Source organism: Pinus tabuliformis, chromosome 4_1 (assembly GCF_031772625.1).
Source record: "Pinus tabuliformis cultivar Carrire ecotype Pingquan chromosome 4_1, CPIR1, whole genome shotgun sequence".
NCBI classification, from domain to species: Eukaryota; Viridiplantae; Streptophyta; class Pinopsida; order Pinales; family Pinaceae; genus Pinus; species Pinus tabuliformis.
Genome location: NC_142303.1, coordinates 666,886,074 through 666,910,988, shown reverse-complemented (window position 1 = coordinate 666,910,988; position 24,915 = coordinate 666,886,074). Strand labels below are relative to the sequence as shown.

At 36.4% G+C, this 24,915-nt stretch overlaps 1 non-coding gene across 1 annotated transcript; it reads left to right on the top strand.

Moving 5' to 3' along the window:
• Positions 1-24,514: 24,514 nt before the first annotated feature.
• On the top strand, positions 24,515-24,594 carry TRNAL-UAG (transfer RNA leucine (anticodon UAG)). The gene has a single exon. It is a non-coding gene; the product is annotated as a tRNA-Leu (tRNA).
• Positions 24,595-24,915: the final 321 nt, after the last annotated feature.

The window sequence follows — 24,915 nt, the reverse complement described above, 5'->3', positions numbered from 1 at the left end:
GAGATTGAAGATATGCAGTAACTCTTACCTTCCAATAATTGAAGTTTGTCCCATCAAAAACTGGTGGCCTGATTGATGCTTCTCTCTCGTAGTTGCTCATGATGAACGATCTACCTTCAAGCGATCAAGCTTTTCTGAAGGACCTGCTCCGATACCAATTGTTGGAAATAATACTGAGAGGGGGGGTGAATCAGTATTATCAAGCAATTTACCAAATCTTCCTTATTTGATCTTTTGAATTATTCTTGCATATCAGTACCATAAAATAATGAGCATGAATAAAGAAAATAGACAGTCAGACCAAAGAACACAAGATGTAAGGTGGAAACCCAATGCGGGAGAAAACCACCTGCTGCAATATGTCTCTATCTTCTTTCAAGAAATTCTTTTTACAATGATTTTGTACTGGTGCAGTCCTTTACCAGCACGCAGGCTGCAACCTGCAGAGAGCTACAACTCTTTCTCGTTTTCCAGTCTCTCCTGGAAGGGAGCTACAACCCCCTACTTCTTTTCATGAAGAATCAAATGATCAACAAGTATACAACAGATACAGTCCACTACAGATATCAGATCAGTAATTACAGAAATAACCCAGAACACCTTATGAACAGAAATATACAGTCAACGGATCATCTTAAGACAGGGACGCATATTTTCTTTCTGTGACCTGCGACTGGACGCAGTCTACCTTCAACTGTTCTGCGTGCCGACGCACTGTTCCTCTATGCTTTGCTGCGACCGGCGCACCCAGAAACACTATCGCGCCGCGTCTTTTGCTTCAGAGACGCACCCAATAACACAGTTGCGCCGCGTCCTTTCCCTCAGAGACGCACCTGAGCCTTTACTGTACTGCGTCCCGGCGCACTTTCCCTTCACTGAACCTGCGTCCCTTCAGATATAAAAGATATGAGGACTTCAGAACCAACCCAAACACTCAGATCCACAAATCTGATCATGCGCCATAGAGATCACAGTTCATTAGAAGATTCGCCTTCATAGATCTGGACTAGATCTCACCAAAAGATATTCAACCAAGATGATGCTTAATCCAAATGAACTCCTTTGCTTTATATAGGCAAGCTTCTCCCCAAAACATGGAACAAAACCACGAGCCGACACCATAGAAACACAAAACCGTCGGCTAGATACCACACAAGAAACCCCCACGTGCTTTTCTCTGCCTTGAAATGTGTGCACTGGGCGGACGCACCTCCTGAACGGCTGGCCTGCGTCCCTGGACGCGGGTTCTGTATGGTATACCTGCGGGGACGCACTTGCTGAACATATTTCCTGCGTCCTTCTTGATTTATCACCTGAATGGGTTTGCCATCAAGGACAACACCTGAATCATAATGCCAACACTTCTTCCTTATCTTCCTATTCCTTTTACTTTTCTTCCTGATGGGTTGTGATGTCAATAATGAGACCATTGTAGATTTCTTGTCTTGATATTAAATATGCTTGGACGAAAGATTTGAAGAACCTGAAATATGCCCAATTTTATTCTGGATATATTCTGTAAATGGAGACACATAGGCTTAGTCTTTCCAATTTTCCTTTTTAACCATGACACTTCTAGCTCACTTATCTTGAATGGGGAAATTGACCTTCTCGCAATGAGATGAGAACTGCTCTCGTGAACTAGGAGACCCATGAGTCATGAAAAACCCTTTGTTAATCCCCCTTGGATCCTTCGTTTTGAGCTGAAGTACTGGAACCTGTGTCTTTTCCATCATTTGTAGCCTATCATGAAGAGTGGTCTTTTCAATTTTGATGGCATCCATCTAATTTGAGTGTTCAACCTTTATAACATTGATTTCCTTGGCATGACTTTCCTTCATAGTCAACAACTTATTCTGAAGATATATCTAACTAGCTTCCATATCTTTTATTATTCTTTCATTGTCTGTTTTTATGGAAAACAAATTATTTGGCATAGATTCAATCTCTTGAGCACACCTTTCCTCTATGGTGGCTATATGATTGCAGTTACTAATTTTCATGATCTCTAGCTCCTCATCATATTTTTCTTCTATAGTTGGCAACCTGCTCTGAAAAAAAATCAATTTCCATCTCCTTTATTATTATATCATGATTCACTTGCATGATGATCAAATGGTTTTTCATGGTGGCCACTTGATCAGAGTGATTGACCTTCGTGATTTCTACCTATTCATCCCATTTTTCTAATTTGGTGTACATGGCTCTCATATCCTTGGCATAATCTACCATCAAATTCTCTTGATTTATTTCCATGGTTTTTATCAATTGAGTCAACTTATTGATTAGTTGTTTATCTTTCTTCCTTTTCATCGTCGATACCAATTCGACATCTCATCCCTACTTTTCCGCTATCATGGATTTTTCTTGCAAATGTACAAGTGGATTCATCATGAAAAAGATTACAAAGTCAGCAATATGGTACATCCTCTTGATATCTTTTTATGATATTTGGGTCCTTCATATGACTAATCTCATCTCTTTTTTTAGTGTTAGAGGCATAAGGTGAGCCCCTTTTATTTCCATATTTCTCTTCAAAGGCCTTAACAATTGATTGTAAGGAGTCAAATGCTTCATCAGGGAACTCCCAAAGCCAATCTCATGCATCATCTTCTAATGAAAGAACAAATAATCGCATATTGACATCCTCATGTTCATCATATGCATAGCCACTAAAATTTTCCATATGAAAAATAAATTTTGCAAGATGATCACTAGCAATGACTGCATCATTACCCACGAGAGAAGTCAAATTATCAAGGGCCTCTCTTAGAAGAACATGAAGAATGTCAGTAAAGTGAATAGGGGTGAATTCACTCATGATGACCTGCTTGAGGGGAAGAGGGGACAAATGGATGTTAGAGAGAGAGATCCCTGCTCAATAAAATCAAGATATCCAGAAGAAGCAAGCTTCTAACAGAAATTCTTGCAAGAAATGGAAGAATTGGAGTCACCACTTGAACATGAATCTAGCTCCAAATCCAAAAGGAAAAAAACTAAAAAGTTAGTCAAGGATCAAGCAGATGGATGTCAAGGAGAGATTCCTGTCTGAGAAAAATGGATGAATAAGTGGAGCAGCCACCCAAACAAGAAACAACCTAAATGTCTAGGTGCTAAATGTGAGGATAAACAAGATGAAAGGTAAGCACCAAAAAATGTGGTGTTGGTGGTATTAATGGAAATATGGAAGATGATTGGAATATTATGAGAAAATTTTCATAAACCCCGACAACAAGAAACTTGTCCTCGATAAAAAAACCAAAATATGCTGTCTCTTGGATTGCACAAGCACTGTGAAAACCACTCAAGGAGGGGGTTGTCACTCTAATGCCTGCCCACTTCATTCTAGTTGTCTCCTAACAATAGGCTATGGGGGGTAGTGCTTATGGAAATGAGATGAAGGAAAACAAGTTGGGAATAAACTTTCTTGGGAGACATGGATGAGTGGCCTAACTACTCATGAGAATTTAGCAAGATTAATGATTAGATTAGATTTCAAGTATGAGACCAGTGCCTTATCGAGTCACAATTCTTGTTTATTATAAGTTGAAACCAAGTAATTGGATGGACACCTGCTTCTTGATATGATAAATTGTCCTATATGATATGCAATTCATAAGATCTAGGTGTGATGCAAGGATGTTGGTTACTTTTAGCTTAGATTTCTAGTCTAATTTGAACCTCTTTGTTCACTGTTTTGAGAAACAATCTTCAGAGTAGGTTGTGAAATGGAAGCCAACGGGAAGCAGACAATGGCCTGATTAATGATACCTCCCCCTGTGTTCCCCCCACCCAGTGCCTCCAGCGTTGTAGAGGTTGTAGCTATGACGACTGCAAGGTCACTATGTTAACCACTAAGAAGTGTTGAATCCCTCAAGCTAATCAAAAAAGGGTTTCCGTAGGAGTCAGTCAACCTATCTCATGATAGGATGTAATTTCTTAATGCAGGTTAGACCCTAGAATGCTTATGAAAAATAGGTTGAGTGAAGTATTCTTAAGTTAAGATTGTTTATGTTATTTAAGTACTTAGTGTAAATTACCTTATAGCAATAGTACTTAACAATGGATTAAATAATAATCATAAGACAAGATAGGTACATAAAGACACAAGTGCCAATGTTCAACAATATTCCACAAGGTGTTTAGAATAAATGTCTAATTCAACAATGATTACTTGAGATATGCCAAATGCTTAAGATAAACAACCAAAATATTAAAGCCTCTTAAGATTATGATCTCTAACTTAGGGCAATCATCCAATGATTTTTAACAATGCCTCAATTAGATGTCAAAAAAATGATGCCAATTAGATCTTAATGCTCAAACAACTTAGACCATCAATACGATTAGAGATTCAAGATTTAAGTGTTGGAGTGTTTTTAGTGCAAAATTCAGAATTTTTTTTGTAAACCTAGGATGAGACAAGAAAGTATTAGATCTAAAACATCAAATCAACAGTGATACTTCATAAAATTTCAACACTTTATTAGACTTATGACAACAACTAGAAAGTCACTTTAGATCATATCATTTACCAAAAATATGAAGCATAAAATTTTCCAATGGATAGAGAATGTAAATTTATGTATCTAGCCCACTTTATGATGATGTATTCGGTAATATATCAGATCTGAAACAACTTATTACAATAGTAAACAAACCAATAGATCGATAAGCTAATTATGCTAAAACTAATGTCCAATATGCCCAAAAATAGGAAAATTTTATTGAAACTGAAAAAATAAATAAATAAATAAAATAAAATAAAATAAAAAATAAAAAAATAAATAATAAATAATAAATAATAATAATAATAATAATAACAATAATAATAATAATAATAATAATAATAATAATAATAATCAAATTTTGAGCCCTCTTTAGATGTGTGATTCAAAAAATTGCAGACTTGTTTCAGTAATTATCCAGTAAATTCTAGCAAGCAAATTTTTAGATCTAGGCTAGATCTGAGATGCCCAAGTGGCCAAAATTTAGGAAAAATTAGATCTTGCAATTAGTTCGGCAGCATGTTTAGCGGTCCCTCCAATTTTGGTGCTAATTCCATGTTTAGCGGGATTAACTAGAGTTCCTCCAGTTTTAGTGGAGGTTTACTAGGAGAAAGGTTTACTAGGAGAAATTGTTTTGACCGTAAATTTGGAAAAATTTGACCAAATTGAGATTAGGAAAATGTGTTCCTAGATGACTTGGATTTTCTGGGCACATTGAAGTAGGTTTCAGGAGAAGTAGAGCATTGTAAACAACACTTTCTCTATTATTGAGCTAATATAGAGGCCCAAGCCATGGAAGCTGGACCAAGGAGATGTAGCCCAAGAGGGGTGAACTCCTTCATCAAAACACTGTGTTAAGTGTTCATTTTGATGGTTTGTTGTACATTTGATTTCTGTTGTTCATCACTTTACGTTTATGCTATTTTTCTCATGAACTTAACATAAAACTTGACAAATTTACCTGTTTACATTCACAAACACCATAAGGAAATCTATGCACATGAAGTAATGTACAAGTAGTTGTTTTTAATTCTGAAGTTGAAATTAGCACAACAAAACTAACATTCAACAATAGATCAAGTTGGTATCGTAGCAAAGGTTATTTAATTGATTGTTTGAGTTTTGTGCAAGTAGGGTTTTAATGGTTATAGATTTGTGAATCTTTTTTATGCATTACAAGTGTGATAGCAACTTCAACAAGTGATGTTTCTAATCCATCTTCCTTAGCAAGATTATTTGATGAAGAGATTTTGCAAGAGCTTATCATCATGAGAGATATGGTGCAAGAGCTGTATGAAGATAGGAAGGAGAACACTATACTTCAAGAGCATTTGATGGCCATGAAGGGGGAGAAGCAAGAGCTTCTTGAAAGGTTGTATGAGATGGAGATTCAACTCCATGATGCCAAGGAAACCCTAGCTAAGTATGTGCATGAAAAGGAGGTATGGAATTCAAGCTTATCTTCAATTTCCTCTCAAAATGAATGTTTTGGTGATTTTGAAAGACACACTAGAGGAATATGGTCCAAATTATTGATGAATATGGGCTATGAAGGTAAAGGGTTAGGCAAACATGCACAAGGCATAATAGAGCCAATTGTTCTTGAGGAAAGGCCTAGGTATTTCAGTCTTGGTTATGGACAACATGATGGAGAATGATCCAAAGCCAAGGAGGCATATGAAGGTGTTCCAAGAAGGACTTACATTACATGTTAATTACCTCAAGCTTGTGAAATTTTTGTTCATGAGGAATGCAAAAGTTGTATACCCACTTTGCAAGAAGATGCTCATAAGCATGAAACTAGTGGAAATGGAAAACAATGGGATGTTGAAAGCTCTAAGGTCATTGAAACCATTCTTGGTATTCCGAAGAGAGTCACTACCTCATCAAATTCACCTCCTTAAGAAGGTAACAAAGGTGAATGTGCAAGATATAAATCTACCTTTAATCAAGTTTTATTATTATTATTATGATAAACATGGTAACTCTTCACATAATATTTGGAGAAAATTTACATGTTCCTTTTGTGGTTTGAATAACCATATTGTTTCGAGGTGTTGGAAGAGGATAGCCATACACAGGAAACTTTCAAAACAAAAGAGACAGAAATCCAAAGGTCCATTGGATAATTGAAACCACGTTGAAAATAAGATGCAATTATTTTGTACTCATTTCCATAAGCAGGATCATCTTGTAGACAAGTGTTGGAATTTGCATCCAACAAGTCATCCATGACATTTGAAGAAGGTGGAGAGAGATTTTGGCAAGATGGAAAAGACGATTCCATAATTGATGCGGGTCAAGATGATACACATGATAGAGTGAAGCTGAAATAAGTTCCATTGAAATGTTTTGGAAAGAGATGGTTAGATTTCTTAACCAGTTAAGGTCTTGCATTTATTTTGATAATTGATGTAAATAAGGAAAGATTTGAATTTCCTTATTGATGCATTTCCTCGTTATTTGGATGCATTTCTTTCTCCTAAAAGTATGTTGCATATTGCATGAAGCATGATGTTGGAAAAGTAGAGTTATGTTGAGTCACTTAGATGCAGCAAAGATGGCAATTTTCAACTACAAATTTGCATGCATATTACATTCTTGAACTTGCATGTTTACACCAGGAAGGTGTTCAAAAGTGGAGTATGTTGAATCACTTTATTACAAAAAATTTTGTCATTTCAGATCTTTAAGTACTCGTACATACCAATGGGGTTCTTGTACTTATGATTGTACTTGTGAGAGAGTTGAGAATTGTTATACATGCATGAGAGTTTGTGTGTGTGAACAGTGAAATTTTTTAATAGTTTCATTATGCTTGAACATGCATGAGTGTCGACTTGTGTTTATTTGATAGTTTATACACCAAGATGTAAGAGTACATGACAATGTTCACACGACGTGACATTTGTTGTTTTGAAGAAGCAAAAGGAAGAGGTTGTCAAGTTATATTCTTGCATGAGTGTTTTTCAAATACCATTAACTTTGAAAAACAAGATGAGCGTGTTTCTTATGACAATATGTTGCAAGATTTTGGAAGGTCCAAGCTTGAGAAAGAGGCTCATGATTAGCTTTCATTCTCAAATCATGACATGAGCAACATGTTAATACTAGAGGATGATGGAATTAAGAAGTGAAAGTGGACAAAAATGCCAAAAAAAATTGCAACCCTTGTAAAATATCAAATGGTCTACAATGTGATTTGATGTGTGGACGCCAAGAAGCAAAAGAGATGGCGAATGCATTCTTCCAAATGTGGAATTTGGAACCGTGGAGGCAAAATAATGGTGACTTCATTCTTGTTATTATTGATATTGGAACTCATTGTTGTAGTTCACTCAGATGGGCTTAACTTGGAAAAGTGGTTTCCAAGGAGAAGCTTGCATCAAATGCATGTGTTGCAAAGGAGGAACATGATTCTCAGTGGGAAGGCCATAAGTCATCTTTATAAGCATTGAGGGATCACTTTGGTACAACAGGGATTTAATCAACAAGCAGCGAACAAGCATTGGATTGGATCAGCAACAAAAGGGGAACATTGGTTGAAGTGCCAAGCCATTTACAAGGCAAGGCATGGTAGTGAACCCAAGTGGTTATCATGAAGATTTTTCCAAGTAGAATCAATTGATAGAACTTGGGAAGGACAAGAGTATTCAACTCTCATCAGATAACCAACTTTTGTGGGTCCAAAAGCCTGTAAGTGGGAAGGAGTGATTGAAATCTGGATTAGGGGAAAAAATTAGCGCAAAAGTCAAAGTTCTCGTCATAATTCAAAACCAAAATGATTGCGTTCGTCTCAGCGAAACTATCCCAACGTAAATTTTTTCGTTCAATGTGAGGAAGATAGAGCCTGTTGACTGCTTTGCCAAACAAAAGAATTAAAAAAAAAAATTATAGTCACTGCACAGCCAATAGTCCATACTACTGACGTGGAAGATGATTGGAAAAATTCAATGGTGGTCAATGACCTATCAAATTTTGACAAGTGGCATACTATGGTTGGTTTGTAGGTGTGGTGACGTGGTTCGTTTTGACTAGTCGGAGGTTGACCAATGAGGAGGGGACAAGTCGAAAACCCAGAGGGCGCCATGTGTCCCTCCCCAAAGGTCTGCATATGTCGGCGTGTAGAAAAATATTATGGTAGGCCAAGGAGTTGAACTGAAGACCTGCGCCATACAAAGCACATGACATACTGTTATACCATTGCATCGTGACTTAACATTCTATGGTCACATTACATATTTGAAGTGTAACGGTTTGCGTTTTGGGGGTTAGGAGGGAGCCAACCTATGGGCTAGCCCCCACCCATGTGAACACACCATAACATATAACAACTACGGTTAACGGTTAACAAAAATCTCCAGCGTAAACTGTGGCATTTACCGCCCATCTAACCTCTTCCACCAAGACTGCTATGGTTAACGGTTAGCAGAACCATGGATTTGTGCTAATCATGGTTAGTGATTAATTAAACTCATCTTAACATTAATTAAAATCAAAGTTTTTTTTGGCGGCATGTTTAGTAGTCCCTCCAAGTTCGATGCTAACTCCATTTTTAGCGGGATTAACTGGAGTTCCTCCAGTTTTAGTGGAGGTTTACTAGGAGAAATTTTTTGACCATAACATTGGCAAAATTTGACCAAATTGAGATCAAGAAAAGGTGTTCCTAGATTATTTGGATGTTCTGAGCACAGTGAAGGAGGTTTAAGGAGAAGTAGGGCATTGTAAACAACACTTTTTCCATTATTGAGATAATACAGAGGCCCAAGCCATGAAATATGGACCAAGGAGATGTATCCCAGGAACGGTGAACTCCTTCATCAAAACACTATGTTAAGTGTTCATTTTGATGGTTTGTTGTACATTTTATTGTTGTTGTTCAACACTTCACTTTTATTTTATTTTTCTCATGAACTTAACATAAAACTTGACACATGAAGCAATGGACAAGCAGTTGTTTTTATTATGAAGTTGAAATTAGCACAACAAAACTAGAATTCAACAATAGATCAATAAGAATCGACTAGCACACTAGGACTCACCTAAGACCTTGACGAAGAATTCTACCCTAGCTTTGGGGTGAGGTTGGAGGGAAAAACTCTACCAGTCATTTGTGTTTAGAAACACAAATGAATCAGTGAGACGAAAAACCTCCTAGGATGAAACCTTCGCCAAAATAATAGTCTTACCTAGGTTGTTACACACATTCACAGTCTTACTAACATCATTTACATTACATAACTTTAAAAATGGGTTTACAATGACACATTAACTGCTAATATATGATTTGATTCTATCGAAAAAAATTGGTACTTCCACTTCCTTGGAACTTTGAAAAAATGTGTGCAACTTGTAGCTCCATATGGGGACACGTTGCTTCCATGAAGTAATGTGAGAATTCTAGAATCCTACATCCAAGAAAATAAAATTCCATCAAATAGATATGTATTCAAAATCAAAATCATCATGCATATATAGAAAATATTGATGGAATAGTAAATATACTCTAACAAACTGAAATATAAAAGGTATAATAAAATGCGTGAAATAAAACTATATAATGACATGAAGTAAAAGGGAGTAGGGTTAGAGATACTAAACAAAATTATGCCCTATGGCATGAGATGTCGTCAATGTAGTGCATATTGAGCATCTGCCAAATTTTTGGAAAGTATGAAGGTTGCTTCTCTGATGTACAATGCCTGATCCTACACATCACAAGACTATGTCTTATTCAAATATCAAGCTACTCTCGACCATCATATGCGTCAAACTTATTTCTTATCTTCCTCTACCTCTTACTTTTCTTCCTGGTGGGTTGTGATCTCAATAATGATACCATTGTATATTTCTTGTCTTGATCTTGAATATGCTTAGACGAAATATCTGAAGAACTTGAAATATGCCCAATTTAATCCTAGATATATTCTTTAAATGGAGACACATATAATTGGTGTTTCCAATTTTCATTTTTGACAATGGCACTTCTAGATAACTTGTCTTGAATGGGGCAAGTGACCTTCTCGCAATGAGATAAGAAATGCTATGGTGGACTAGGAGACCTATGAGTCATAAAAAACCCTTTTTTCTTTCCCCCTAGATCCTTCGGTCTGAGCTGAAATACTAGAACCTATGGATTTTCCATCATTTGTATCCAATTATGAGCAGTCATATTTTCAATTTTGATGGCATCCATCTGATTTGAGTGTTCAACCTTTATAACATTAATTTCCTTGTCATGGCTTTCCTTCAAGGTCAAAAACTTATTTTGAAGATATATCTAACTAGCTTCCATATCTTTTATTATTTTTTCATTGTCTCCTTTTATGGAAATAAAACGATTCTGCATAGCTTCCATCTCTTGAGCTCACTTTTCCTCTATGGTGGCTATCTGATTAGAGTAATTAATTTTCATGATCTTTAGATCCTCATCATGTTTTTCTTCTATAATTGAAAATCTGCTCTGAAAACCAATTTCCATCTCCTTTATTACTTTATCATTATTTTCTTACATGATGATCAAATGGTTTTTCATGGCAGCCACTTGATCAGCGTGATTGACCTTCATGATTTCTTGCTCTTCATCCCTTTTTTCTAATTTGGTGTACATGGCTCTCATATCCGTAATCTGCCATCAATTTTTATTTATTTAGTTCCATGATTTTCATCATTTGAGTCAACTTATTTATTATTTGTTTATATTTTTGCTTTTCATCGTCGATACCAATTTGACAACTCGTCCTTGCTTATCCACTATTGTAGATTCTTCTTGCAAATGCACAAGTGAATTCATTATGAAAAATATTACAAGGTTGGCAATATGGTATATCCTCTTGATATATTTTTATGATATTTGGATCCTTCATATGACTAATCTCATCTCTTCATTAAATTCTAGAGGCACAAGGCGAGCCCCTTTTATTTCCATATTTATCTTCAAAGGCCTCAAAATTTTTATTGTAAGGAGTCAAAGGCCTCATCAGGGAACTTCCAAAACCAATCTCGTGCATTGTCTTCTAATGAAAGAACAAAGAGTCGCATCTTGACATCCTCAGGTTCATCATATGCATAGCCTCCAAACTTTTCCATACAAAAAGAGAACTTTGTAAGATGATCACTAGCAGTGACTGCATCATTACCCATGAAAGAAGGAAAATTATCAAGGGCCTCTGTTGGAAGATCACAAAGAATGCCAGTAAAGTGACAAGGGGCGAATTCACTCATGATGACCTTCTTGAGGGGAAGAGGGGCCAAATGGATGCTAAAGAGAGAGATCCTTGCTTAAGAAAATGAGATCCACAAGAAGTGAGATTCTACCTGAAATTCTTGTAAGAAATGGAAGAAGTGGAGTCACCACTTGAACATGAATCTAGCTCCAAAATCCAAAAGGCAAAAAACTGAAAATTTAGTCCAAGATCAAGCAAATGGATATCAAGTAGAGATTCCTATTTGAGAAAAATGGATGAATAAGTGGAGTCACCACACAAACAGGAAACCAAGCTAAATTTCCAGGTGTTAAAGGTGTGAATAAACAAGATGAATGATAAGAACCAAAAAATGTGGCATTGACTAGATTAATGGAAATATGGAAGATGATTGGAAGATTATGAGAAAATTGTCATAAACCCTGGAAACAAGAAACTTGTCCTACAACAACACCAATTTTTTTTTTTTGCATGGAATGTACAGGCATTGTGACAACCGCTTAGGTCAAGGGTTATCACTCTAATCCCTACCCACTCCGTTCTAGTTGTCTCCCAACAACTAGCTATGGGGGGTAGTCCCTATGGAAATGAGATGAAGGAAAACGAGTTGGGAACCAAATTGCTTGGGAGACATGGATGAGTGTCCTAGCTAATCGATAGAATTTAGCAATATTAATTATTAGATTAGATTTCAAGTATGAGACCAGTGCGTTATGGAGTCACAATTCTTGCTTATTATAAATTGAAACCAAGTAACCAGATGGACACCCACTCCTTAATATGATAGAATATCCATACGATATGTAATTCCTAAGAGCTAGGTGTGATGCAAATATGTTGGTTACTTTTAGCTTAGATGCCTAGTCTAAGTTGAAACTCTCCCTTAACTATTTTGAAAAACAGTCTTCGGAATAGGTTGTGAAATGGAAGCCAATAGGAAGCAGGAAGTGGCTTGATTAACGATACCTTCCCCTATGTTACACCCACCCAGTGCCTTTGGAACTACAGAGACTATGGCTCTTACGATGGCAAGGTCACTATGTTAACCACTAAGAAGAGTTCAACCCCTCAAGCTAATCAGAAAAGGGTTCCCATAGGAGTCTATCAACATAGCTTATGCTATGAGGTAAGTTGTTAATGTAGGCAAGATCATTGAATGCTTATGCAAACTATTAGATCAGCTAGCTAAAGATGCTAAAACCAATGCCTAATATGCCCAAAAATAGGAAAAAAAATCGAAAAAAAAAAAAAAAAAACAACACAAAAAAAAACAAAAACAAAACAAAACGAAAAAAAATAAAATAAAAACAAAACAAAACAAAAACAAAAACAAATTTTGAGCCCTCTTTAGATGTGTGATTCAGAAAATTGCATACTTGATTCAACAATTTACGCAATAAATTCCAACAAGCAAATTTTTAGATCTAGGCTAGATCTAAGATTCCCAAGTGGCCAAAATTTAGGAAAATTTAGATTTTGCAATTTTAATTGATTTTCACCAATTCAAATGTGCTTTTAGGGCTATGATATAACTGTTATTACTACTGTAATAAAACACAGGAAAAGTGAGGATTTAGAGATCAAACCCTAGGCCCAAGGCCTTGAAGATCAGCTTGCCCAAGTAGCCAAATATTTCTCCAATGATCTTGCACTTGAAAACACAAGTTTTTGAGCAAATTTCTCCTGCGAACCCACTAAGGAATCAATCTTGAAAATTTCAGATATGGACAAGGGCCAAACTAGGGAAAAATAAGCCAAGGAAGGCCAACTAAGAGGCAAGAGGAGACCGAAAAAGGCTTACGCTAGAGGGAAAAATCCTCCAAAGGATGGATGTTGGGGAAGCGGGGCAAACAACTAGGGTTTAGGGGCTAAAACGCCCACGGCTAGCCCTAAGGCAGTCGTCTAGGGAAAATAAGGGGGGGAAATCATCCTAGACCCATGACCAGCCCTTAAAAGGGCCTAAAACTCCAAGGCATGGCTAGGGAAAGGAGGTTGAGTGCTCTAAGGATTACGATCAGCCCTAGAAGGCCAAAAAATGATGACATTGGGACTTTTTAGGCTAACGTAGGGAGTAGAGAGGCTGAAACGGTGCGGAGAGAGGTTGACGTTGGCTAGAGGAGTTCAGATCTGGGCCTGGGAGGTATGGAAAGTAAAACCCTTGCTTTAGAAGAGCTTTTCTCCTTTGGATCTGAATTTTGCTGTAAAATATTCAATGGGTAACCCTGCAAAATTTTCTAGAGACTAGATCTTACCCTCAAGGGCCTAGATCTATCTCTACTTCAGCTTGATCTCTTGATTGAACCGACAAAAATGAAAATAAAACACCCAAAACCCAAATATAGACAAAAATTCTTAAGAAACCAAAACCCATGTTAGCAAAAATAATTTACAATTTATTTTTACAAAATTATTCACAAATTTACAATATATACAAGGGCTTTGAAAATTAAATTGTTTGATAAAAATATATTTTATGATTATTTTCTTTGATAAATGGATAAAAATGCTTCAAAAACCCCATGCACACTATAGCCTTAGCGAAAATTTAATCCACCACATAAATATTTAGGCTCCAAGGAAAATGATCCTTACCAACAATTTTTGAACTTGGAGACCAATGATTGAAATACTTGCAAACATTATGTATGTATCTCAAAATAATCATATATTAGCACAACATAGGAAATCCCATAGTCAATACATACCACAAATCAATGAATAAGTATATCTCGATTTGCACCCCAAAGTATTTATTATGATAAAAAAAATAGTTCCAAGCGAGACAATAGTTTACACAAATGCTTCAACAGCAATTTCTTAGCTAGAAATAAAATTGCTAGAGACTCAAATGACTCTCTAATTTATAGATAAATCCTCCAAGTGAAAAATAACGGCTATTTTCCTTTATCCTTGCCAAAATAATCTTGGACATCGAAAAATACTTGATCATATTTTAATCTTAGCTGTTGAATTTTTATTTTTGAGGAATTTTCGAATTTATCATTTAATTCCATTTTAATTAGCTCAAAATTAATTAGTTTGAGCTAATTTCCTTAAAAGTTTGACTTTGACTTAACCACCAAGGCCAAGGGTCCATTTTTTATTGAAATATCTAATGTTTCCTTGGGGGAGGACCTCCAAAAATTGATTCTTTTAAGACTCACGATTTTTCACTTGGGGAATTTGACTTCCTAAGACATTTTAATTTGACTCTAATTAATTAAATTTCTAGCTTAGGAATTTAATTTAATTTTGCCAAAAAAATTAATTAATTGACACATGAGGGGATTAATTATTTTTTCCACCCTCTAATATTTTAAACTTGGTGTCTAAGTATGAGGGACCATGCATTAAAATAATTTTTACATAATATTTACAATTTGAACCCTCAAAGGGGGAAAACCTACTTGACTTAGACCCTTAAAAAACATACCCAATCTGCAACACAATATGAGCTAGTAGACCAAGTGATTTATAGTAAAATAATATAGCTAATTAGCTTAGATCACTCAAATCAATTTTACATAAGACTCGACTAGCACACTAGGACTCACCTCAGACTTTGACGAAGAATTCCACCCTAGCTTTGGGGTTAGATTGGAGGGAAAAACTTTGGTGATCATCTGTGTTTAGAAACATAAATGATTCAGTGAGACAAAAAATCTCATAGGATGAAACTCTCGCCAAAATAATAGGCTTACCTAGGTTGTTATGTAAATTCATGATCTTACTAGCATCATTTACATTACATAACTTGCACAATGGGTTTACAATGACACATGAACTGCTGATATATGATCTGATTCTATTGAAAAAGTTTGGTTATTCTGCTTCCTTGGAATTTTGACAAAATGTGTGCAACTGGACTAATAACCAAAAATCAAAGAGGGCTTCCTGAGGCCAAACCACCTCACTCTCGTCAATAGAACCAGACTTTATCGCAACCCTCACTCAATCACTAGGCCCTAAACAAGCATGGATGCCACCGGATTTCTCCACCTACACTGTGAGGAATTTTATAGTCTCCTAGTCCCTAGGCTTTACCGCAATACACAGTCCGATTCAGGGATCACTAACCCATAATCGAGACACCACCCTCCAGGATTTACCGTATATACTACCATTCACTGGCCAAGGATTCTTAGACCTGATCAAGGACCCCCACCTCTAGGCTTTACCATATATCCCGCCATTCACCGGTCGAGAATTCCTAGGCCCATTGAGGCAACACGAAATTCAGCTTTACCGAAAACACAATCTGATTCAGGGGTTACTAGACCAAGACTTTATCGTAATCCACAATCTAGTTCATGGATCACTAGGCCATGTGCTTTTTCTTTCAAAGATCCACCTCACTTAGTTTAGAATCCATCTAGTAATCCAGTTCAATGAAAACAAGAGAACTCCATCACACTATGGCTATCCAGAAATGGAAAGGCTAGGCTGAAAAACAATGTCGCACCTGGAGAAACCCATGACCATGACAACAAGATAACCAAGAACACACATGCATAACCATGTATGCTACATCTAGCAAGGAAATCACACATGTAAATCGATACCTACAAATAATCTCATTGTAGCTGCTAGATCCTGCTCTTCCTTGCTTGATTCTTTCTTTCCTTTGCCTTCTTTTCTCTTCTTGATCCAATGTTGAAGTGCTCCAAGAAAACTCTAAGTTTCCAAGAGTGAGAGAGAGAGAGAATAGAGAAAGAGCTCCAAAATTGAGCTCACAAAAATGTTCCAACTGATCCTCAAAATCCTTTTTATTAATAAGACCTATATTTTCTTCAATTTTCCATTATTTTCCTTCATTTTCCTCCTCATATGCAACCTGTGACCTTTCACCTTCCTTTTCTCCTAATTTTCGTTATTTTCATAAATTAAATGTAAATTAATGACTCATGCCTTTCCAAAGTCTTTGCCATTTCCTTAGCCATAATAAACCAAATTAACGGCCACACTAGGATGTTTTGTCCAATATTCAGCTTGGAATGAGTGTCCCATAACCGTGGTTATTATTTTTCCTTTATTAAATTTATTTACAAAGCATTTTCACTAGGGTTGTTACACTATTTGATTGTTTGTACTGGATGCCTTGATTTCAATGAAGATGTTGATTTCTGATTTGATGCAACTAGATGTATGATGTACATTAATTTCAAAGTAATTAGATTAATAGTGTGCATTGATTTTAGCATAAGCACATATTTTCCCCTTCCATATATCTTCATCTCCAATTGTCTCTCCTTCTTTATTTCTCTATCTCACCCCCAAGACATACACACTCTCTCTCCATATCTATCTATATATCTCTCCCTCCGTCCCTCCCTTTCCCCCTCCTCCTCTCTCTCTCTTCCCCTTCTCTCTATCTCTAACACTTATCTCTCCATATCTATATCTCTTCCTCCCTCCCTATCTTGCCTCTCTCTTCTTCCCTCCCCCCCTCCATCTATATCTCTATCTCCCCTTGTCTCTCCTTCTCAAAACCAAAACATACACACTCTCTCTCAATGTAAGCACATAAAAATTACTCATGACATGCATTGAGTTTTGTGTTACATTAAGTCAACCATAAATACAATATTTGATAATATAAATTATATGATAATATACATAAACCGAAGAAAGAACAAGATAGAAATAGATAGAAAATGCTTCTTTATTATCAAAACCCTTAAGGTAGGGCAACACCATACATTCACTCCTTAAGGAAGGAGAACACTCCACAAGCCATATGCCTGTTCATACAATAATCCTTGCTTTCTTCTTTCCGCCATTTCTGCAGGTGACACGTTTTGAACCTTAAGTGTTTGAGTCGTGTTGTGAGCCTGTGGGGGGCGACCCTTAGCAGAGAAATTAGGGCGACTGTACTGGACTTCTAACGCACATTCCACGTTACGAGTTACCTTGCAAGCCTCTGTCCATGTGGGAGGGTGGTGCAGTAGGACTTGGGCTTTTATGGCTTCTTTAAGACCGTTGATAAAACATTCCCTGTAGAACACATCTGAGAGACCCCAAGGGTGGAAGGCTAAGGATTCAAAGGCTGTAATATATTCATCCACTGTGCCATTCTGTCGGAGCTTAGTAAGATGACCCAAAAAAGAAGATTCCTGGTCAAAGCGGTCTGTAAGAGCTTTTTTGAAGTTGTTCCAAGCCCGAAAAGGTCCATTACAACGTTGATGCCATTCCCACCATTTCCACCTTTCATTGTCCAAGTACATGCTCCCCACCATAAGCTGAGTCTCATTATCTAAGATGTTATTCAGATTGAAATACTGCTCCATTTGTGCTATCCATGCTGCTAGGTGAGAACCATCAAATTTATGCATATCCAACTTGGGAGGTCGCTGACGGGATTGGTGGTGGGTGCCCCAAACCTGAGGAAAGTGGCTAGACTCACCCTCGCTGTTTCCATTGCCATTATACACCTCCTCGTGGGCTTCCTCCTTGCCCTTCGGGATTTGGAGAAATAGTCTGTCAAGTTGACTTTGGATGGTTTGCAAGGTTTGTTCAAGTTTGTCATTCTTCTCATTGGCCATAGTTTGAGCTCTAGTTTCTACCATGCACCGATCAGATGTTCTTGAGATTTGGGACCACCCAAAAAACAAAATTCAGTAAGAATTGAATGGTACCACCATGCTCAACTCGTTGTCCTGATTCTGATGGGCTAGATCACTAATAAGCGCCCCGGGAGATCTCAATTTTTTTTTTATTTTTTTTCTTTTTCTGAAAACTCCTAACAGAGTTTTACTCCTTCTTTATGAATATTGCAGTCGCCAAATCCTAAAAATATAAATGCTGCCAAAAGCCCTGCGAAAATTATGCCCGGGTATAGGAACCCCACACAACTACTCATATCTGGTGGATCTGAGAGATCTGAATGGCGAATCGGATAGCTCTGGGTGGCAGAACAGACTGCTGCTACAGATCTGATGGATCGAATAGATTGGAATGGCTGGTCTGCTAACTCAGAACTGCGGGACTGATGTCTGCTGCTGCTATACCCCTTTGCACAAGTGGATCTGGCAGAGATGATGCGTGATCCCAGGATAGGAAAGGGAACTATGGTCTCGAGGAGTGTTAGGTGCTACAGATCGCAATATACATAAGGGTCTAGCAGTAGTACTCAGCCCAATGTTTCAGGGCTCTAACTAAGGAGGATCAACTGTACCCTTATCCGTACAACCCGACTACCTTATCGTACGGGTGAGTAATCTCTCCGAGTTCTGTTCTCGGTGTATTGTAGCAGCAAGACGGCCAACGGTTTATCTATGGCGAGGTTGCGGAGGAGCTAAGGGGCTTCCGATATACCCAGAAGGTACTTGGAAGATAGTCCGTACGCGGTTCTGTCTAATGCACTACTACTCGAAGGGGTACCCACAGGGGTTACAAGGGAGTCCAACAAGCGTGACCACCTCTTGTATTTCCTGCGTGCATGCCTCCCCAAATCCGTAGGTGTATGCGCTCAATGACAGATCTCATGGTTTAAAGACGCCGGAAAATGTCTCTAGCCAAAAAAATTTTTTTCTAAGAAATGGAGATCCCACCTGCCCTAGAAAGTGCTCTGATACCACTTTTTATGCTCTTAACCTGCAAAAAGGTACCCAAATACAGAATATGTGAAGAAAGATACCCAGAACATAGAATAGTGAGAGACAATAGCAAATATTTTATTATTCAGAAAGCAATGTTCACTGGCATCTTCGAGGGGGCATCCTCCAATAGAGCAGAGCTCGATTCAAAAATAAGACACGATGCTCCTCGCAGGGAGTCTCTATCCTTTATATATGACTCATACATGCAATACCATGGATCAATACCATGGGTTTTATTAATACCATCTATCTAATACTACAACCCATTTGCAAGTAACTATGGTCCCATCATTAATAGCGGGTTAACCACTTACAATTATTAATATGGGCTTTATTGACTCTTGACTATGACTCGATCCCATTACATAAATAAGGGGGTTAGGGTGGGACCCTAACAATTTGATTGTTTGTACTGGATTCCTTGATTTCAATGAAGATGTTGATTTCTGATTTGATGCAACTAGATGTATGATGTACATTAATTTCAAAGTAATTAGATTAATAGTGTGCATTGATTTTAGCATAAGCACATATTTTCCCCTTCCATATATCTTCATCTCCCATCGTCTCTCCTTCTTTATTTCTCTATCTCACCCCCAAGACATACACACTCTCTCTCCATATCTATCTATATATCTCTCCCTTCGTCCCTCCCTTTCCCCCTCCTCCTCTCTCTCTCTTCCCCTTCTCTCTATCTCTAACACTTATCTCTCCATATCTATATCTCTTCCTCCCTCCCTATCTTGCCTCTATCTTCTTCCCTCTCTCCCCCCCTCCATCTATATCTCTATCTCCCCTTGTCTCTCCTTCCCAAACCCAAAACAAACACACTCTCTCTCAATGTAAGCACATAAAAACTATTCATGACATGCATTGAGTTTTGTGTTACATTAAGTCAACCATAAATACAATATTTGAATTTTCATCCTAAATAAATTGTCCACTTACCCGAAATGTTTGCTTCCTAAAATTGTAAAATATTTCTAATTGGCTACATTCTTATTATTCCCATTTTCCATCATTCAACATTGTTAATCACTTTGAAAATTTATAATTAAATGGACTAGATTAATCTTAAACATATTTAACATATTTAAAATGATCAAAATAATTAGATGTTCAGTAAATTTTGTATGACCGCACACGACTGAAACCAACCTAGATCCATCTTAAACCCAGGTCTATCAAGCACTGAGAGGGATCAAATCCCTCGAGATGCAAACCTTTCCTCGAGTTTTGCACTCAAAAAAGAGGTTTGCACCTTGAGAGATTTGATCCCTCTCAGCGCTTGATAAATTTGGGGTTAAGATGGATCTAGGTTGGTTAAACAATAAAAGGTATAATCTAAATGAATAACACTTTATTAGTATATCTAAATCTAAATGTTATATTATATTTTATGTTAATATCAAATTTGTTCAAGCCCATGATAACAACTTGATATTTCCTCCTAACATGATTGTGGCAAGTAATTATTTAAAAACAAAATTTTCCTTAGTTTTAAGATATGTTATTTTTAATCATCTTTTCAGTGATCTGGTTAATTACAGTGGCAAATTTTAATGAAGTAGATGATTTTTATGCTTTTTATTGTCACATTACAAATGTAAAGTAACCATAATAAACTTTTTTTAGCTTAAGGGTAACGAGGATGGATTTGAATTTCAAGTCTCTAAAGGTAATTAGTCACTAAAATCGGTTAATAACTTTATAATTATTAATTTATTTTATATTTTCATATATATATGAATCTTTCTAATTAATCATTACATCATAGTTTTGAGTACATTTTCATTATAACACTTATTTTAAATAATTTCATATTTTTATTTATCTTAAAGAATATACTTTTTATAATTAAAATTGGTTTGTAAGATTTTAATATTATGATAGGTTTATAGTTTTATTTTGTTTGTTAGTTCATGGTTCTAGATTTAAGTTATAAAAATGATCTAAAGATCATATTGTCATAGCAACCCTTAATATGGTTCGATTTTAGGTGTCTCCTCTCAACTTATTAGGGGGTTAGGAACCTAGATTACCATATAGAACTAGACCCTTCAAAACCGATCATGATAATGAGATTTGAAAATTATACTCAATATTTATCAATTGAAAAGAAAACTCATCATCAACTATAACTATATATATATATATATATATATATATATATGAAATTTATTAATCAACACACTTAGTACATCAGATATATAGATATAAATCATTAACAAAGAAATATTAAATATTTTAAGTAATTAAACAAATATTTCATTTTAATAAAAATAATAAAAAAACTATTATGAATGAAAAAATTTAAACTTTAGTTGTTTTAATTAAAATTATATATAGATATATAACCAACCCACACACTTGGTACATCAAAAATATATAGATATAAATCTTTGATATAAAAAATTATATATATAGATATATAACCAACCCACACACTTGGTACATCAAATATATAGATATAAATATTTGCTATAAAAAGTTATGAATATTCTAATTAATTAATTTTTTTAATAAAGTAATAAATAAAAATATTATAAAAAACAATCAATCAACATGCTTGGTACATCAAATATATATAGATATAAATCTTTCCTGTAAAATGTTATAAGTATTTTAATTAATTAAAAAAACGATATTTAATAAAGTAATAAAAAAATGATTCTTAAATAAATAGATATAAATTTTGGATATAAAAAATTATTAGTATTTTAATTAATTAAAAAAATATGGTTATAATTATAGTTCAATTGGTAGTGTTAATGGAAATGAAGCTTTATTGTATTGGAAGTCTTGGATTCAAATTTTGTATTATTTTTCTAATCGAAGTGAGAAATTGGACGTGACGAAAATATAATCTTACCAAACTTACTAATTGATATTTGAATATATATATATATATATATATATATATATATTAATAAAATAATAATTAAAATTATTATAAAAATTATTATGTTATTTTTTTCCCGTAGAAAAAGTCGTAATTTTATTCATATGAAAAAAATTACATTTTGTAGATGCTTAAGCATATGCAGATGATTGTCCCTGTATTCGCAAGCGAACAGAGATTACAAAATAATAAAAAATAAATGTCGGCTGGCCTATGCTTTCCTGCCCTTCTTCTTCTCCACCCTTCGCCAGCCATCAGAGTTGGAGTTGGGTGCAGTGGTAGCGAGCTAATTTTCCGTTGTATTTATTAGTTGTTCCTTGTCAGATTCCGAGCCTTCAGATCCATGAGTTCGTTTCATGTTGCTTACTTCCAATTGTATTTCTTGTTGCTGTTTCATAGTCAGGCCCAATTGTGTGTCTGGGGCATTTCCTTCCTGTGTATATTTCTGTTCCATTTGTGTGTCAGGTTTTGATTGGTTCCCTGTAGGTTCTGTCTGCATATCCTCTTTTTCCCTCCAATCGGTGTGCTGCCATCCTTTCGGCTTTTTTTGTTGTTTCTTGTTCTCTTTGGGGTCCTTCTTTCCCAGTGGGCAGGTGTTTTGAAGATGCCCTGTTTGCATGCATCTTAGGCACCTGAATGCTGTATTTTCATAATCAAGCGGTTGTATTCTCTGTGTATTATTATAGTTCAATGTAATGTGATCAGGTAGCCCCAGACTTAGATCCACTTCTACACATATTCTAGCATAGGTGAATATTCCTTGGTTAACTCTTTCTCCATCTATTTTAAGGAATTTCCCCAAAGAATTTCCAATGGCTGATAAAACTTTGTAGTGCCAGAAGTGGAGAGGGAGGTTGTGAAGCCTCACCCAAACAGGAACTGTTGATACTTTCATAGTATTTGCATCAAATTCGGGAAACCAGGGGGTGGTGAAGAGGCCAGCCTTGCCCCAGAACCAAGGCCCCTGATTGATAATATTGTCACGTTCTTGTTCTGTTGTAAAACTAACTATGAAGAAACCCTTTGAGCATAGGTGAATTTCACAGTCAGGTGACCATGTTGAGAAGATCCAGTGATGCAGTGCATCTGATTTTGGCCAGAACCCATTAAATCTACATATAACAGCATGTGTGGCTAGATCAGTGTGTAGATTAGTTACCTCCGGCGAAGTTACTTGGATCGTTGGAGATTCCAGTGTTCGTTCCACAATATAGGGACCTGGTAGCTCTGGTTTTGGTGCTGGTTTGGGTTGAATGTTTCCCCTTTACCTTTCACCGCGTCCTTGAAGGAGACTGTATTCTTTGAACTAGATCCAGAGCATCCTCCTCTCAGACGAAGGTTTATGATGATTGTTGAATCTGTGGTTATATTGTATTCCTGGAGGGTGTAGTGGTCCTGTAGACTGTGCCCCTTGTAGATCAGATTTTTCCCTTGTTCGAGCATGCCAAGAAGGGTTTGTATTCTATTCCATAGATCTAGGATACTACTGCCCCTCCATAATCTCCAGCAGTAACTTCTTCCTTCCGGTGCTTTCAAAAGGAGCTGTGTGAAGTCCGCTTCTCTGGGGTTTGAGCCCTTCTGAGGTTGCTGCCTGACGGTTGCATGTCCACAGATCTGGGTTCTTTTAAGGCTCCCTGTTCTTCTGGGCATCTGATCTAGTGATTTAATGGTAGATCTGGGCAACTGATAACCTGCCGTGGATGGGATGCCCAATCCAGTTCTTTGCATTGACCCTGCAAATGCATCTTGGGCAAGATTGGGTATGTAGGAAGGAAAAAACGAAGTTGCCCTTACCACAGTAATAGTACCTTGTAAATTGCGTGCTCTGTCTTCGTCTGCGTTCAGGGTTCTCTCCCTCCACACGGCCGCATCATAGGTTTGGAATCGCAGGTCTGGGCTGATCTCTTGTCTGTTCTTCTTAACGGCTGCCGTATATGTAGGTTCGAAAGGGTCCGCTCCCCTCAGCAATCGCCGGCTTCCATCATCATTTCGGGTTGCTTCTCGATGGAGATGTCCAGAGCCCTCGCTGCTACCAGATATCAGAAACCCATATAAATTGCGAGGCCGCTTGGGCGCAGAGACTAGGGCCACAGCTGCGAAACAGGTCCGGGATTCTGCCATTCTCTCAGCGGTTTTTTCGCTCAAGCCGTCAATAACATATCAAAACTACATAACTATTATTATTCAAAAAAATTATTATCTTATTGTAAAAACATAATTTTTATTAAAACTAATGAAATTTTATAGATTATTACAAAAATATTCGTCTAGAGAGGAGGCGGGGCATAACCATAATCATGTGACAGTTTGGCCGAGTGGTCTAAGGCGCCAGATTTAGGCTCTGGTCCGAAAGGGCGTGGGTTCAAATCCCACAGCTGTCAGCGTCGAGATTCTGAAATTACCTATGGAATATCAATATTTTGTGTGTTTTAGCAATCAATTTGTTATATGGGGGTGGTTTTTTTAATTCCACGAATATAGGGGTGCTATATTTTAATGTTTATAATTTTAAAATAAATTTATTATGTTATTATTAATTATCATGGTTCTAAATTTGATTATTAAATATTTTTTTAGGTATACCAGTTGTGTTTGTATTAAATTAAATTTATTTTCTGTACAATTATTAAAAAACTAGAATGGATGTAATGATAAAACAATTTAAAAATAAAATTGTTATATTATCATTAATTATCATAGTT